The sequence below is a fragment of the Mustelus asterias genome, chromosome 18, assembly GCF_964213995.1.
Source record: "Mustelus asterias chromosome 18, sMusAst1.hap1.1, whole genome shotgun sequence".
Classification (NCBI taxonomy): Eukaryota; Metazoa; Chordata; class Chondrichthyes; order Carcharhiniformes; family Triakidae; genus Mustelus; species Mustelus asterias.
Genome location: NC_135818.1, coordinates 62,590,638 through 62,608,859, shown reverse-complemented (window position 1 = coordinate 62,608,859; position 18,222 = coordinate 62,590,638).

The following is an 18,222-nucleotide window of genomic DNA, read 5'->3' as shown; positions in this document are numbered from 1 at the left end:
GGCAATGGAAAATGCGCAGTAGTTGGTTAACCTCATTACTCCGCAGTCTTACGAATAAAACAAAAACATCTCTACTGGGATATATTTTGCAAATAGTACTGTCATTTTGGGTTGTAGTGTTTCTAAAGGCAAATGTCATGGTTTGCCTTTCCATTCTGTGTAACACAATGAGACTGGAACTCATTGAGTAATACAGGTGGCTGTCATTTCTTTGCAATATAGAAGCCACGATTTAACTTTGCTGACTACGAAGAGCTGAATCCACCAGTGCGTGGTTCATTCACCAAGTACATCTGTACTCAAGTAAGGACAGAAAGTATACACCGGGAAAACTCAGCAGGTCTGGCAGCACCTGTGGAGAGAGAAACAGCTAATGTTTCGAGTCGAATATGACTCGTCAAAAGCGATTCTGGAGAAGAATCATATTCAAATTGAAACGTTAGCTGTGTTTCCCTCTCATCACAGACGTTGCCAGATCTGCTGAGCATTTCCAACACTTTCTGTTCTTATTTCAAGTTCCCAGAAGGCACAGTGTTTTGCTTGTATCTATACTCATCACAGTTGGAAGAAATATGTTACGAACACTACGGTATCAGTAGATGTTTTTCATTGACATTAATGCTATTAGTGCGATTTATCAGATGGACACACTATTGATTGGTGAAACTGAAATGTGATGAGAACAAACAGTAAAGGCATTAGATAAGTTATTGTATTTGATGCGGATGCTGTTTTCTCTAATGTAATTAGTCTCATGTAAGACCATTATATAGACTAAGAAAAAAATAATCTGACAATGCTGGCCATTACAAGTGACAAATACATGAATTCTCATATTTCTCCTGTCTACTCGTCCCATTTTATTTCTATTTTAATCTTGCAAAATTGCTGTAGAACAGCTGTCAAACTTCCAATACGCAGCCCAAGGGCATTTCTACAGGAGTTCCTCGGGGATATGTCCTCGACCCACCTTCCGCAGTTTCATCGGTGACCTTCAGGCAGCATGGTGGCCAAGAGGTCAGCACTGCTGCCTCACAGTGCCAGGGACCCGGATTCAATGCCAGTCTTGGGTGACTGTCTGTGTGGAGTTTGCACTTTCTCACCGTGTCTGCGTGGGTTTCTTCCGGATGCTCCGTTTTCCTCCCACAGTCCAAAGATGTGCAGCTTAGATTGATTGGCCATGCTAAATTGTCCCTTAGTGTCAGGGGGATTAGCAGGGTAAATATGTGGGGTTATGAGATAGGGCTTGGGTGGGACTGCTGTCAGTTCAGACTCGATGGGCTGAATGGCCTCTTTCAGCACTGTAGGGATCCATGATTCTATGACCTTCACCCCACCATAAGGTCAGAAGTGCGGATGTTCAGTGATTACTGCGCAATGTTCAAACCCATTTGTCACTCTTCAGAGAATGAAGCAGTCCATGCCCACATGCATCAAGACTTTGACAACACTGTTAAGTTGAAAGTAGCATTTGTGCCACACAAGTGTGGGACTGTCTCAAGAACATACAAAACAGGAGCAGAAGTAGGCCATTCAGCCTCTTGAGCTTGCTCTGCCAATCAACAGGATCATGGCTCATCCTGTTTGTGTTTTGAGTTCCACATTCAAATCTACCCCCAATAACTTTTGATTCTGCTTTCGCTTCCACTGCCTTCTGAGGCAGAGAGGTTCAAAGTCGCACAACCCTCTGAGAGAAATCAATTCTCCTCATCTCTATCCTATCAGTACCCCCTAGTTCTAGACTCACCCACAAGTGAACAAAGAACAAAGAACAGTACAGCACAGGAACAATGGATATTTTATTCAGCCCACCAAGTCTGTGCCAACACAGATACCCCTCTAATCTAATGTGGGAAAACGTGTACTTGTCCACTTTGGAAGGAAGAACAGGAAAGCAGTAAACTATTTACATGATGAGAGATGGCAGAACTCAGTGGTACAGAGGGACAAAAACAGAAAATGCTGTACAATTTCAGCAGGAAACATTCTTTCAACGTTCACCTTGTCAATATCGTTCAGGATCTTATAAACTTCAATCAAGTCATCCCTCATTCATCTAAACTCCAATGGAAACAAGTCCTGTTCAAGCTTTCTTCAGCCGACAACCTGCTCATTCCAAGTATCAGTCTAGTAAACTTCCTCTGAACCGCCTCCATTGCACTTACATCCTTCCTTAAATAAGAAGACCAAAACTGCAATATTTCTGATGTGGTTTTACCAATGCTCTGTATAACTGAAGCATAACATCTTTACTTTTATGTTCGATTCCTCTCATAATTAAGGAAAGCATTCCATTAGCTTTCTTAATTATGTTCTGTATCTGCATGCTAACTTGCCATGACTCATGCATGAGAACACCTAGATTTCTCTGCACTTTAGAACTGTGCAGCTGTTCTCTGTTTAAGTAGCACGCTGTCTTTTTATTCTCCACATTTATTCTTCACTTCACATTTCCCACATTATACTTCATCTGCCAGATTTTTGCCCACTCACTCAACCTTTCTGTATCTGTCTGCAAACTCCTTACATCCTTTTCGGAACATACTTTCCAACCTAATTTGTGCCTTCTGCAAATTTAGTTACCATGCCTTCACTCCCCTCATCTCAGATCTAAATTGCAAAATGGTGAGGCCCCCTATACCATGTGCTTTTATTCTCTGCACTAACCTTCGCTTTGACACCTTAACAAATACCTCCTGTAAATCTAAATAGAGTACATCTACAGGCTCTCCTTTATCCACAGCACATGTTGCTCCTTCAAATAACTTAATAAGTTGATTAACCATGATTTCCCTTTCTCAAAACCATGCTGACTCTTCCCGATTACTTTATTATCTACTTAACTCCCCATTCTCACTTACCAGAGGACCAACACCTACATTTGACCTACTATTTTCCTGCTCAACTAATTGTAGAAACTCTTACTATCCAATTTTACATTTCCAGCCATCTTCCTCTCATACTTTAATTTCTTTCCCCGATTAACCTTTTAATCATTCTCTGACATTCTTTATATCCTGACCAACCATTTTACCTGCCACTCATCTCTGTGCAGTTATATATTTTTTCCTTAAGTTTGATACTTTCTCCAACTTTTTTATTTAACTACGGATGGTGGGTCCTTCCGTCAGAATTTTCCTTTGTAGTCAGAATATAATTTTTCTGAGTATTCTGAAATATTCTTCCATATGTCTGCCACTGCTTCTCTATTTATCTATTTCTCAGTTTAGTATCCCAGTTCATTTAACTTACTTAGCTTCCATGCCCCATAGCTTCCTCCATTTAAGTTTAAAATGCTAGTCTTAGACCCACTCTTCTCCCTTTCATACTGGATGTAAAATTCAATCAAATTGTGGTCACTACTACCCCGGGGTACCATTATCCTGAGGTCATTAATAATCCTGCTACATTACATAATGTTAAGTCTATTACAGCCTACTCTCTGTATGGTTCCAGAACGTGTACTCTAAGAAACGATCTCAAAAGCATTCTTTGAACTCTTCATCCAGGCATCTACTGCCAATCTGATTTTTTTAGTTTATATGTAGATCAAATGAGTATTGCCATCCCTTTATTGCAAACACCCAATATTTCTTCTTGTATACTTTGTCCTACATTGTGGTTACTGTTAGGGGGCTGTAGAACACTCACACTAGCGACTTCTTTCCCTTACTATTCCTTATCTCAACCCAAATCAATAATACATTCTGATTTCCTTGGGGTCACCATTGACCAGAAACTTAACTAGACCATCTCTAACTATCACACAAATGCCATTCTTGATTAACAATATTATCTTTTCACCTTTACCTAGTTTCTTAATCTGCTTCAATGTCAGATACCCCTCAATATTTAGGACCCAATCCTTGTCATTCTGCCACCATGTCACCACTGACCAGAAACTGTGTCTGTGTACTGTTTGAGAACAGATATCCACTCCATCTGACGAAGGAGCTCTGCTCCGAAAGCTTATGGTATTTGCTACCAAATAAACCTGTTGGACTTTAACCTGGTGTTGTGAGACTTCTTACTGTCCATAGTGGCTATCAGATCATGGCTGGAATTCTCCCATCCCACCCACCACTGGAATTCTAGCAGGTGGGGAGGGGGCGGGGGGCGTGGACTACGTAAAGGTCCATTGAAGTCAGGCGGGAATCTCCAGTTTTCAGGCAGGTGTGGCCAGAGAATCCTGCTCCATATTTTTTACATCAACATATGCTATCAACTCACGAAGAAAAAGAGAGTCTAACCATTCCGCATTGACATTCAACCACATTAACGTCACTGAATTCTCCACGATCAACATCCTTGGGGTCACCACTGACCAGAAACTTAACTAGACCAGCCATATAAATATTGTGGCGACAAGAGTGGATCTTATGGCTCCTCAAGTATGTCCACCATTTACAAGGCAGAAGTCAGGAGAATAATGGAATAGTCTTCACTTGCCTGCTCGAGTGTAGGTCCATTAACATTCAAGATGCTTAACACCTAAACATTCATTTCCTCCACCACTGATGTACTGCAGTGTGTATCATCTAAAAGATGCACTGCAGCAACCCACCGAGGCTTCTTCAATAGAAACTTCCAAACCCACAACCTCTGTTGCCTGGAAGAACATCGGCATCAAACACAGGGGAGTATCATGCCCTGCAAGTTCACAGGGGAGCTTCATCACCTGAAGTTCACCTTCAAGTCACACACCATCCAGACTTAGAGCCATATCACTAATTCTTCATCACCATTGGGTCCAAATCCTGGAACTCCCTTCCTACCAGCACTGCGGGTGTATGTACACCACGTGAACTGCAGTGGCCTCAAGGAAGAGTAGTTCACTGCTCCATTCTCAAGGACAATTAAAGATGGGCAACAAATGCTGGCCTAACCAGCAACTCTCCCATCCCTAAACAAAGTAATAAAGACACTGATTTGAGTTATTCAGAGCCAATGCTGATGTTTTATACTAATTATTCCGTGTTGTTCAGATCAGGGTATGTGGAGCTCTCTACATGTGTCCTTACACACAAGTATAGATGTTCACATATTGACGTCTCAGTACAAGTTACATTAGTGGACAGCTGACCGCAGAGGGATCTCTTCATAGATTTCAGAATAAAAGATTCGGAGTTGGTTGAAAACAAATTACTGCGGATGCTGGAATCTGAAACCAAAAGAGGAAACGCTGGAAAATCTCAACAGGTCTGGCAGCATCTGGTCATCTGGATTCAAAACGCCAGCTCTTTTCTCTCCTTGCAGATGCTGCCAGACCTGCTGAGATTTTCCAGCACTTTCTCTTTTGGTTTCGGAGTTGGTTAACTAGGTTAACATTTGGTTTGCACTGGTTGTAATTAAGAAGCAGCTGGTGTGAAGATAATGCAGATTTCATAACACTTGCCCAATATTCTCATATAAAACCCCCATTCAGTGCTTCACTCCCGAGCTTATACAGTTAATTTTGTATTGATGGGATAGGAAAACCACACTGAGTAAAAAAATACTGCAGCCAAAATGAGACACAACTTTTAAAACAAAAAGCTGAAGTCTCACTGTGCATTTGACTATGTAAACGACCTTAGCTTCCCCTTATAGCTTCTGACACGGCTTCAACTCCCCACTTGCTGCACGGTTTTCTTTCTCACTTCCAGCTATTATTTGTTCCCAGTGTTAATGACTTTGCTGTGATGCGAGGAATTTCCATTACTTCACAAAACAGACAGAGTCATTCCTACATCCACCAATGGGAAGTGGAGAAGTCTCATTTCAGGGCAGCCGAAGGTTGATATTCTCAGCACCAAACAAAATTGGAAGTGCCCAAAGCAGGTTGTAAATCAATAATTCAGATCCTTCTTGGAAAGCGAGTGCTGCAAATGAAGTATATTTTCCCCTCAAAATGTGCAAATCAATACCATGTGAGGCAAGCTCTCCAGGGCCTAAGAACAGTTTGTAAGTGTCTCATTATACCCAAGTCTAAGATGATATGAGGCCCCAAATACAAATTTCCCATTATACCTTTGTCACGTTAAGAAGTTGTTCGCATTTCATGTTCAGCCTCAGACACAGAGTTTCAATCTCCACAGGATTGATATAGCACATATGTGAAAAATTACAAATGAGACTTCACACTGTGAACAACATCCAGCAGTACACACAGTCCTGGTGAAATACGAGCTCCGTTTCGAACTGCACAGCTACGGAATGAATAGAATCTTTCACTTTTGACAGTCACTTGCAGATTGACTTTCACTCCTGCCAGAGCTTCAGTTTGGAAAAGCCAAACACTGGCTTCCCTCCAGCAAGAAGTTTAACAACACCAGGTTAATCTCCATAAACGGCCACTCAGCCATGGAGTCCGCTCCGCCATTCAATCATGGCTGATATTTTTCTCATCCCTGTTCTCCTGCCTTCTCCCCATAACCCTTGATCCCCTTATTAATCAAGAACCTATCTATCTCTGTCTTAAAGACACTCAATGACCTGGCTTCCACAGTCTTCTGCGGCAAAGAATTCCACAGATTCACCACTCTCCGGCTGAAGAAATTCCTCCTCATCTCTGTTTTAAAGGATCGTCCCTTTAGCTTGAGGTTGTGCCCTCAGGTTCTAGTTCTTCCTACTAGTGGAAATATCCTCTCCACATCCACTCTATCCAGGCCTCGCAGTATCCTGTAAGTTTCAATAAGATCCCCCCGTCATCCTTCTAAACTCCAACGAGTACAGACCCAGAATTCTCAATCGTTCCTCATACGACAAGCTCTTCATTCCAGGGATCATTCTTGTGAACCTCCTCTGGACCCTTTCCAAGGCCAGCACATCCTTCCTTAGATATGGGGCACAAAACTGCTCACAGTGCTCCAAATGGGGTCTGACCAGAGCCTTATACAGCCTCAGAAATACATCCCTGCTCTTGTATTCTAGCCCTCTCGACATGAATGCTAACATTGAATTTGCCTTCCTAACTGCCGACTGAATCATAGAATCGTACAGTGCAGAAGGAGGCCATTCAGCCTATATGGAGCGATTCAACCATGGAATCGTAGAGGAGGACCCAAATTTTGTTCATCTATTAAATGAAGGGTTATCTGGCGTTTTGGAAGTTCTCTGATTATTTGACATACCGGTAATCCTGTGTAAGCCGAGGGTGATATATGTATTTATCTTTCACACCATTCAATAGGCTATTTTAAGATGTTTGGGTAATTGCAAATCATTACCCCCCTAAATGTAGCTGTTTCCATTGCACCTAACCAGTATGTGTTTAAGAATGTGGGATGAAACCGGAGCACCCGGGGAAACCCAAGCAGACACAAGGAGAACATGCAAACTCCACACAAACAGTCACCCAAGCCAGGATTCGAACCCGGGTCCCTGGCGCTGTGAAGCAGCAGTGCTAACCACTGTGCTACCGCTATCTGCTATGATGCTAGGAGATTTTCCAGTAACTTCATTACAGTGTTAATGTAAGCCTACTCGTGACACTAATAAATAAACTTTAAAACTTTAAAATTTTAATGGTGGAGGAAATTCATCGGTGAAGAATTCAAATGAATGGATAAGAAGTCCTAAAATTTGAGGCTACAAAAGTGGTACAGCAATACCCTAGAGACAGCAATAGAGATAAGTAAATTATATTTTCTTTGGTTATGAGGTAGATTAACCTTGGTCTATGTAGTTCAGTCCACACAGCACATTTACAAAGAGTAGGTTAGTTTTAGCAGCCTATTTAATGGTGTGATGTCCCAAGTAAGACTTTGTCTTGCAAAGGTTTTGTTGGATAAATTGGGAAAGCAGATAATTGGAATGCTGTACAGACAATGAAGGTTTCATCGGATGTGTCAAAATTGATCAGCAAGTCTTAAGGAGCAGTGATTTAACTGGCTGAATATCCCACTGTGTTCCTGATGCAGTCGGCTTCAGCCTTGATAACCAAAAGAGAAAATGCTGGAAAGTCTCAGCAGGTCTGGCAGCATCTGTAAGGAGAGAAAAAAGCTGACGTTTCGAGTCCAGCTGACCCTTTGTCAAATTCCAGCATCCGCAGTAATTTGCTTTTATTCAGCCTTGGGTCTGTCTGCAGTATCAATGCTCTCCACCCCATGTCTGCTTTTCCCCCTCACACCTCTCGCTGACGGCCAGCAACAATAGGAAGCGCTATGGGGGTGGAGGGGGGGGGGGGGGGGAGGATAACTGGAATAAACCCTGAGATTATATAAATGAGATGACAAAGCTGCTCTCAATGGATCTGAGGATATTGGAGAAGACCTTGATGCTCCCCGACTTGCTGCACTGGCAGCTCAGGGAAAAGGAAGATCTAACCCGGAGAAGGTAGGGGAGTGACACTTTATAGAATAGTAGCAGGGATGGGGAGGTGGGGGGCGGAGGGGGGCAGGGGTGGTTGACAAATATGTGGTAGGATGCGGAATCCAGGTGATATATAGAAGGATGTGAAACCTCAGAGAGAAGAGTAGGAATGGGAGAACATTTGGAGGTATGAGCAATTAGAAGACGGGAGATTTCACAGGCATGGGTAGGTGGAAGGAGAAATTCGGGGGCGGAGAGTGAGTGGAGTGATGTACCTTTCCTGAATCAAGCATGACCTGAGGAAGCATGTGACAAATAGGCAATGTTCTCCCTCCCTGTGGCAACACTTGCTGGACTAGTTCCAATGTTAAAGGCTACTGCTTAGAGCCTCATCCACACCACTATTCCTCAATTTTTTGATTTGATTTATTATTGTTACATGTATTAACATAGAGTGAAAAGTATTGTTTCTTGCGCGCTATACAGACAAAACATACCGTTCATAGAGAAGGAAACAAGTCAGTGCAGAATGTGTTACAGTCATAGCTAGGGTGGAGAGAAAGATCAACTTAATGCAAGGTAAGGCCATTCAAAAGTCTGACAGCAGCAGGGAAGAAGCTGTTCTTCAGTCGGTTGGTACGTGATCTCAGACTTTTGTATCTTTTTCCCCAAGGGAAGGCGGAAGAGAGAATGTCTGGGGTGCGTGGGGTCCTTAATTATGCTGGCTGCTTTGCTGAGGCAGCGGGAAGTGTAGACAGAGTCAATGGATGGGAGGCTGGTTGTGAGCCTAAACACACAGCAGGCAGGCAATCCACCTATGGAGATTGTTTTGACAATTTGATCATGTCTCCTGCATTTTCTCGCAGGAGCCACTTCATGAACAAGAGTGGGAACTGCGTTACCTCTAACGCTTGACCTCATAGACAGACAGCACAGGTTAAATTTTGGCTCCCAAGTCAGGGATGCACTGTCAGGAAAATTCCTGACTCCACAAACCCAACTTTGAGGGGGGGGGGCCTAGATATTCCAAATTTCACCCTGTGGGGTTGGCCAAATTGGCTGGGTTGAAAAGATGGATGACTGAGGAATTCCTACTGCGAAGCAGGATGAGGATGGAGGCGCGGTTATGATTTGGAGGAGACATCAGTGAGCAGTTTCCAACTGGTTGCTGACACTGGAATTGATGGCCCAAGTTGGGCTTTGGAAAATATAATCATTGCTGCTGTCCTTTCACTTCATACTGAAGTAGGTCGCCCTTTCAATGTAACACTGGGAACGGGGCATAAGACACAGAGGCGGCACTATCAGCTGCTCACCATGTTCTGTATTGACTTAGGGGATGACTAATACATGGCCGCAATCCTTTGCCCTTCCACCCACGTGTCAGGGTGCACCCATTCAATTGACCCTTGACCAGGACCCCTGCAGCTGCCCAATCTCACGGCACAAGAGTGTGACTCAATGTGAGTCAGCCAATAGGGTACAGGTCAGCACGGGGGCACAGTGCTTAGCACTGCTGCCTCACAGCGCCAGGGACCCAGGTTCAATTCCAGCCTCGGGTGACTGTGTGGAGTTTGCACATTCTCTCTATGTCTACATGGGTTTCCTCTGGGTGCTCTGGTTTCCTCCCACAGTCCAAAGATGTGCCAGTTAGGTTAATTGGCCATGCTAAATTAGTGTCAGGGGGATTAGAAGGGTAAATATGTGGGGTTATGGGGATGGGACCTGGGTGGGATTGTTGCTGGTGCAGGCTCGATGGGCCAACTGGCTTCCTTCTGCGCTGTGAAATTCTATGACATTTAGGAGTTGGGAGCACAGCTTGCTATCTGGGAGTGACTGCAGGCTACTCTGTACATCCAGGCCTATTGCCACACAGCCCCAACCCCACCACAAAACATTAGTTATCGATGAGGTACAGAACACGGTTCATGTATCTAAGCACACACGTGTTATTCACCAAAGAGAAGGACTTGGTGGATGATGAGTCTGGGAAAGGATGTGTAGATAGTTTGAGTCATGTTGAGATCAAAAAGGAGGAGGTATTGGGGTTCTTGAGAAACATTAAGGTAGATAAGTCCCCAGGGCCTGATGGGATATACCCCCGAATACTGAGGGAGGCAAGGGAGGAAATTGCTGGGGCCTTGAGAGAAATCTTTGTGTCCTCATTGGCTACAGGGGAGGTTCCAGAGGATTGGAGAATAGCCAATGTTGTTCCTTTGTTTAAGAAGGGTAGCAAGAATAATCCAGGTGATTACAGGCCGGTGAGCCTTACATCAGTGGTAGGGAAATTATTGGAGAAGATTCTTCAAGACAGGATTTATTCCCACTTGGAAATAAGTGGACGTATTAGTGAGAGACAACATGGTTTTGTGAAGGGTGTCTCATGAACTTGATCGAGTTTTTCAAGGAAGTGACGAAGATGATTGATGAGGGTAGGGCAGTGGATGTTGTCTACATGGACTTCAGTAAGGCCTTTGACAAAGTCCCTCATGGCAAACTGGTGCAGAAGATGAAGTCGCATGGGATCAGAGGTGAGCTGGCAAGGTGGATACAAAACTGGCTGCGTCAAAGAAGACAGAGGGTAGCAGTGGAAGGGTGCGTCTCTGAATGGAGGGCCGTGACAAGTGGTGTTCCTCAGGGATCAGTGCTGGGACCTTTGCTGTTTGTAATATATATAAATGATTTAGAGGAAAATGTAACTGGATTGATTAGTAAGTTTGCGGACGAAGGTTGGTGGATTTGCGGATAGCGATGAGGACCATCAGAGGGTACAGCAGGATATAGATCGGTTGGAGACTTGGGCGGGGAGATGGCAGGTGGAGTTTAATCCGGACAAATGTGAGGTAATGCATTTTGGAAGGTCTAATACAGGTAGGAAATATACAGTAATTGGCAGAACCCTTAAGAGTATTAATAGGCAAAGGGATCTGGGTATACAGGTACACAGTCACTGAAAGTGGCAATGCAGGTGGAGAAGGTAGTCAAGAAGGCATACGGCATGCTTGCCTTCATCAGCCGGGGCATTGAGTTTAAAAATTGGCAAGTCATGTTGCAGCTTTATGGAACCTTAGTTAGGCCACACTTGGAATATAGTGTTCAATTCTGGTCGCCACACTACCAGAAGGATGTGGAGGCTTTGGAGAGGGTACAGAGAAGATTTACCTGGATGTTGCCTGGTATGGAGGGCATTAGCTAAGAGGAGAGGTTGGAGAAACTTGGCTTGTTCTCACTGGAGCGACGGAGGTTGAGGGGAGACCTGATAGAAGTCTACAAGATTATGAGAGACATGGACAGAGTGGATAGTCAGAAGCTTTTTCCCAGGGTGGAAGAGTCAATTACTCGGGGGCATAGGTTTAAGGTGCGAGGGGCAAGGTTTAAAACAGATATACGAGTCAGATTGTTTACACCTCTAATAGTGGGTGCCTAGAACTCGTTGCCGGGGGAGATAGTGGAAGCGGATACAGTAGTGACTTTTAAGGGGCACCTTGATAAGTACATGAATAGGATGGGAATAGAGGGATATGGTCCCCGGAAGGATAGGGGGTTTTAGTTAAGTCGGGCAGCATGGTCGGTGCAGGCTTGGAGGGCCGAAGGGCCTGTTCCTGAGCTGTAATTTTCTTTGTTCATTGTTCTTTGTATGCGTGAGGTCACTGGAAGCTGGATGGCACATGCACCTTTTTTCTTTTAACATTTCTCATGCCAGTGGAGAGTGACAGAGAGCATGAGAAGGAGTGGGAGGACTAGCATCCCACTTCCACGATGAGGATCTCCAGGTAACGGCACATTGGATTATGGTCGTAATGGTGGAGGTGATGCTGCAGGAACGGTCCACTGCTGTGCAGCAGCAGGAAGTCCCAGCCACCCCACCCAGAGGCCAACCCAGGGCTGTGGAGGTCAGTGAGGAGAGTGAAGGTACCAAGAGCTTCACAGCACCCTCAACTTCTTCCACCTCCTCGGCCCCTTTACCAGAGCCTTTGCCTGTTCCACAAGTGCCAGTGACAACAGAAATGCAGAGACTGCAGTCTGAAGTAGCTTCCAGTGGGTCCCTACAAGATGAGACAGACAACCATGCATGCTCTTCAATGACATATGGCATGAGAGGTTAGCAGACTGCCTCCGTCTCCTCCGAGGCAATATGGGGTGGGGGGTGGGGGGGGGGGGGGGGGGGGGGGGCACAGGCGGGGGGCGGGCGGGGGGGGGGGGGGAGGTGCATTCCTAGGAGCACCCATGAGTTTTACCCCGATCATTAATGGGTTTAAGTTGGTGTAAGTATTACTGCTCCAATTTGGGAGCCCCTAGCAGAGGAATACTGTGGAGCCTCCTGAGTGGCCAAGGCATGTGAAGCTATTTTGTGAATGCCAATAGCCGGCTCTATTGTACAATGGGTCAGCACATGGCTGTTGTTATAATTCCATTCGGGCTCTGCTTGCAGCCATTGAAAGAGGCTCGGGGAGTGGGAGTGGGGGGTGGGGGGGCGGGATGCTCATTAGCCCCTTGTCCCCCAAAGGCTAACCACAGACATGTGTCAGTATTTGAAATAATTGAATCAGTTGAGAATTCCTCAAGATGAATGGGTGATGGCGACTTCCTAGGTATTAGGCACAGACATGCAGGAAAACCTGGTGTGGTCACATACCACCTGCATATTCAGGTAGTGGAAAGATTTCCTGTTCAAGGTGGTGCCAGTTTGCCGATTTGATGTCTTTACGGTGCTGTGGGTGCATTAGATAGCCCCTTGAACCTCAGGGAAACCTGCTAACAGAGCAAGCCTCATGGCCCTCTGTGTTTGCAATGCCCTATCCATCGAGAGGTGGATGTGCTCCTCCTTGCTCGATCAAAGGGAGTATTAGTGACCTCCTTGATGCAGCTGTATACAGCTGTGAGATTCTCCAGCCATCTCCTGCTGAGCCCTGGAAAGAGCCTGCAGCATAAATATTCCGAGCCAGTGGCAGTGCATGCGGATTGACTGACTGTGGTTTGAGATCTTGTTGGACTATGGCACAGATGCCAATTTCCAGCCTCAGGTCACCTTTGGCACTGGTTCTCATTCATAATGAGGTGGTATTCCCATTTTTCAGCTTCTTTGCACTGCACCCTTTTCCTGGGGACACTCTCCTTTGTGCCACCTGGATGCCCAAGTCACAAGGAGCAAAAATATCTGCCCTTCCAAGGTCACTAGACCCATCCTCACACTCCCTTGGGTGCCAGGCACATACCTGTGATTTAATTGGTGGAAATTTTGTGGCACTTGGCGAAACATTTTGGAGCGAATCAACCCTGTTTCTCCAAAGAACTCCAGTAAGTTTAGACTTTCTGAAAACTCTGAAGCCATTAGTCATGTTGCAGAAACCTGGATAGTAAAAATTACACCCAACTGAAAGTAACTTGATTTTTACAACTGCCTCCGTGAACTGTCCAAAGTGTGACCAGTCGACTTATAGATTTTGGGCTCCTGCGCCATTTTGGCAAAGGAACAAAGCCCTTCCAGGAAAATTTGGGCCCCTGTCAGCAACTCAGCCAACTCAACACAAGGCTGAGAATCACATCAGGTCAGTAGAGTACAGCCCACACTAAAAAAACCATCAACAACAGAACCATCAAAACAGATAATAAGTGGTTATTCAGATTCGAGTCAATTGAGGATTATAGCAGAAAGCAAGCTCGATGGGCCAAACGGCCCATCTGTTGCTCCTTGTTCAAGAACGGGAGAGCACAGATTATAAAAGAAGCAAGTGTGATGCGAGAAAAATCTTTTCCACGCAGTCAGCAGTTTGGATCTGGAATGCACTGCCTGGAACTGTGGTGGAGACAGGTTCAATCGAGGCATTACTACCGTGTTCCAATGTGCCTTTACCTGGAGATCCTCATTGTGGAAGTAGGATGCTAATCGAGGCATTCGAAAGGGCACTAGATGGTTACTTGAATAGAAACAATATGCAGGGGTACAGGGAAAAGGTAGAGGAATGACACAAAATCAGAATGCTCGTTTGGAGGGCTGGGGAAGGAACAATGGGCAAAATGACCTCCTTCTGCGCCATAATAATACTGTGATTCTGAGAAAAACATCTCCCCGGACAGTAAATCTTCCCGTTCATGATCAAGGGGGCGGCACAGGTTCAATTCCAGCCTTGGGTCACTCACTGTCTGTGTGGAGTCTGCACGTTCTCCCTGTGTCTGCGTGGGTTTCCTCCGGGTGCTCCGGTTTCCTCCCACAGTCCAAAAATGTGCGGGTAGGTTGATTGGCCATGATAAATCGCCCCTTACTGTCAGGGGGATTAGGAGGGTAAATATGTGGGGTTACAGGGATAGGGCCTGGGTGGGATTGTTGTTAGTGTAGGCTCGATGGGCCAAACGGACTCTTTCTGCACTGTAGATTCTCTGATTCTAAGATCTGACATAATGGGCGAAACTTTATGGCCTTGCTTGAGCGGGACCGGAAATTCCCACCTGAGGTCAATGGACATTTCCATTGTCCATCCCTCACTGCTCTGATTCCGAGGCGGACGGGGCGGTAGAATTCCGGTGAATGTTTCTCTTATGTACACTAAAAAATAAAAAGAATTCCAGGACGACTGGGATTTACAATATGCTTAAATTGCATTATTACTTTGGCAAGGAAAGAATGGAACCAGCTCCGTTGCTGCCAAAAATGTTTGATATATTTGAATAATTCAGAGCTTTTCAATATGAAAGCAGGGAGCTGTATATTTTCATTCTGCTCAGTGAAGTATTTCATCGACCTTCTGCTCCATCAAACTCCAGGATAGAAAATAAAGGCGAAGATAGTGATATTTTAACTCACAGAAGCTGCAATAAGGGTACATCCAGCATCTAAATCACACCAACTCCTTGACTTCTCCATTTTCATGGAATCATAGAATCCCTCCAGGGCAGAAGGAGGCCATTCCGCCCATCAAGCCCGTACCGACAACAATTCCACCCCGACCCTATCCCTGTAACCCCACATATTTACCTTGCTAATTCCCCTGACACTAGGGACAATTTAGCACGGCCAATCAACCTATCCCGCCCATCTTTGGACTGTGGGAGGAAACCTACACAGATACAGGGAGAATGTGCAATCTCCACACTGACAGTCATCTGAGGCTGGAATTGAACCCGGGTCCCTGGTGCTGTGAGGCAGCAGTGCCACCGTGCCGCCCCACAGAGACACAGCCGCCATACTGTCATAGAACCTGACAATTCTGCCGGGGAAACTGAACCCCGGTCTCCTGCATGGCAGGTGGGGATACTAACCTCTACACCAATGAAGAAGTTGCTAATCTCTGCAGTGCAGAAGGAGGCCATTTGTCCCATTGAGCCTGCACTGACAACAATCCCATCCAGGTCCAATCCCTGTCACCCCACGTATTTACTCTGCTAATTCCTCTAAGCAGCAATTCAGCATTGCCAATCAATCAAGCATAGCCAATCAACCAGGCGGGGATACTAATCTCTACACGAATGAGGAAGTTGCTATTTTGGCCTGTTGAGTTGAATAAGAGTGGCAGGTAGCAGTTATTAGAATACTTGGTCAGAAATGATGATCAGAGAAATTTAACCAAGATTGGCAATGAAGGAGGATTCATAGAATCCATAGAATTCCTATAGTGTAGAAGAGGCCTTTCGGCCCATCCAGTCTGCCCTGACTCTCTGACAGACCGATGGCCTCTCTCCTGCTCTATCCCCACAAACCACACATTTTCCATGGTTAATTCACCTAACCTACATATCTTGGGTCACTAAGTAACAACTCTGCATGGCCAATCCACCTAACTTTCACATCCTTGGCGTGTGGGAAGAAACAGGAGCAACCAGAGGAAACCCACGCAGACACTAGGGAGGACGTGAGGGCGGCATGGTGGTACAATGGTTAGCACTGCTGCCTCACAGCGCCAGGGACCCGGGTTCGATTCCCGGCTAGGGTCACTGTCTGTGTGGAGTTTGCACATTCTCGCCATGTCTGCGTGGGTTTCGACCGGGTGCTCCGGTTTCCTCCCACAGTCTAAAGATACGTGGGTTAGGTGGATTGGCCATGCTAAATTGCCCCTTAGTGTCAGGGGGACTAGCTAGAGTAAATGCATGGGGTTATGGGGATACGGCCTGGGTGGGATTGTGGTCGGTGCAGACTCGATGGGCCGAATGTCCTCCTTCTGCACTGTAGGGTTCTATGAAATGTGCAGACTCCACACAGACAGTCAGCCAAGACCGGAATTGAACCTGGGTCCCTGGCGCTGTGACGCGGCAGTGCTAATCACTGTGCCACCATGCGAGCATTAGCTACCTAGTATTACCACCTATTATTCTTTGAGCATGTTAGCAAATGAACAGTCCCTGGGAGCAATCTTTGGGAGCAATAGGAATTTGCAATTTGCCGTTACCAAACTCAGTTCCCATTTCAACTCCAAAATGTGCTTTTTTATTCGATCAGTTACAAAGAATTAACCAAAACTAAATTCCTTTGTGTTTGAAATATTATCAAATAAAAATAAACATGCAAGGCCAGACAGATGTCCAGATGGAAACAACGAGCACCTTCATGTTCCAGGATACTGATTTTGAAATCTAAATGGGCACCACAATGAAGAAACATTCGCCAAGGAAGCGCGTTACTAAATCCTGCATCTTGAGAGATGACCTAAGCTGAGTGACAACAGAGCACTCAAGAAGCTTAACACCATCCAGGACAAAGCAGCCCGTTTGATTGGCACCACATCCACAAACATCCATTCCTCCAATACCAACGCTCAGTAGCAGCAGTGTGTACTATCTACAAAGAACAAAGAACAATACAGCACAGGACCAGGCCCTTCAGCCCTCCAAGCCTGCACCGATCATGTGTTCCTAACTTGACCATCCGTTTGTATCCCTCTATTCCCAGTCTGTTCATGTGGCTATCTAGATAAGTCTTAAATGATCCTAGCGTGTCTGCCTCAACCACCTTGCTTGGCAGTGCATTCCAGGCCCCCACCACCCTCTGTGTAAAATACGTCCCCCGCATATCTGTATTGAACCTTGCCCCCCTTACCTTGAACTTGTGACCCCTTGTGTTTGTCATTTCTGACCTGGGAAAAAGCTTCCAACTGTTCACCCTATCTATGCCCTTCATAATTTTATAAACTTCTATTAGGTCGCCCCTCAACCTCCGTCTTTCCAGGGAGAACAACCCTAGTTTACTCAATCTCTCCTCATAGCTAATACCCTCCATACCAGGCAACATCCTGGTAAACCTTTTCTGTACTCTCTCCAAAGCCTCCATGTCCAACGTTCTCTACAGCTGCAACATCATATGCCAGCTTTTATACTCTATGCCCCGTCCAATAAAGGCAAGCATGCGATATGCTTTCTTCACCACCTTTTCCACCTGTGCTGCCACCTTTAAGGATCTGTGGACTTGCACACCCAGATTCCTCTGTGTGTCTATACTCCTGATGGTTCTGCCATTTATTGTATAGCACCCCCCTGCATTAGTTTTACCAAAATGCATCACTTCGCATTTATCTGGATTAAATTCCATCTGCCATTTCTCCGCCCAATTTTCCAGCCTATCTATATCCTGCCGTATTCTCTGACAATGTTCATCACTATCCGCAACTCCAGCAATCTTTGTGTCGTCCGCAAACTTACTAATCAGACCAGCTACATCTTCTTCCAAATCATTTATATATTTGGAAGAAGATGTACAAGATGCACTGCAGAAATTCACCAAAGATCCTTCGACAGCACCTTCCAAACCCACAATCACTTTCATCTAGAAGGACAAGGGCAGCAGATACACCACCACCTGCAAATTCCTCTCCAAGCCACTCACCATCCTGACTTGGAAATATTATTGCCGTTCTTTCACAGTCGCTGGGTCAAAATCCTGAAATTTCCTTCCTAACGGAATTGTGGGTCAACCCACAGCACGTGGACAGCAACCTTTCAAGA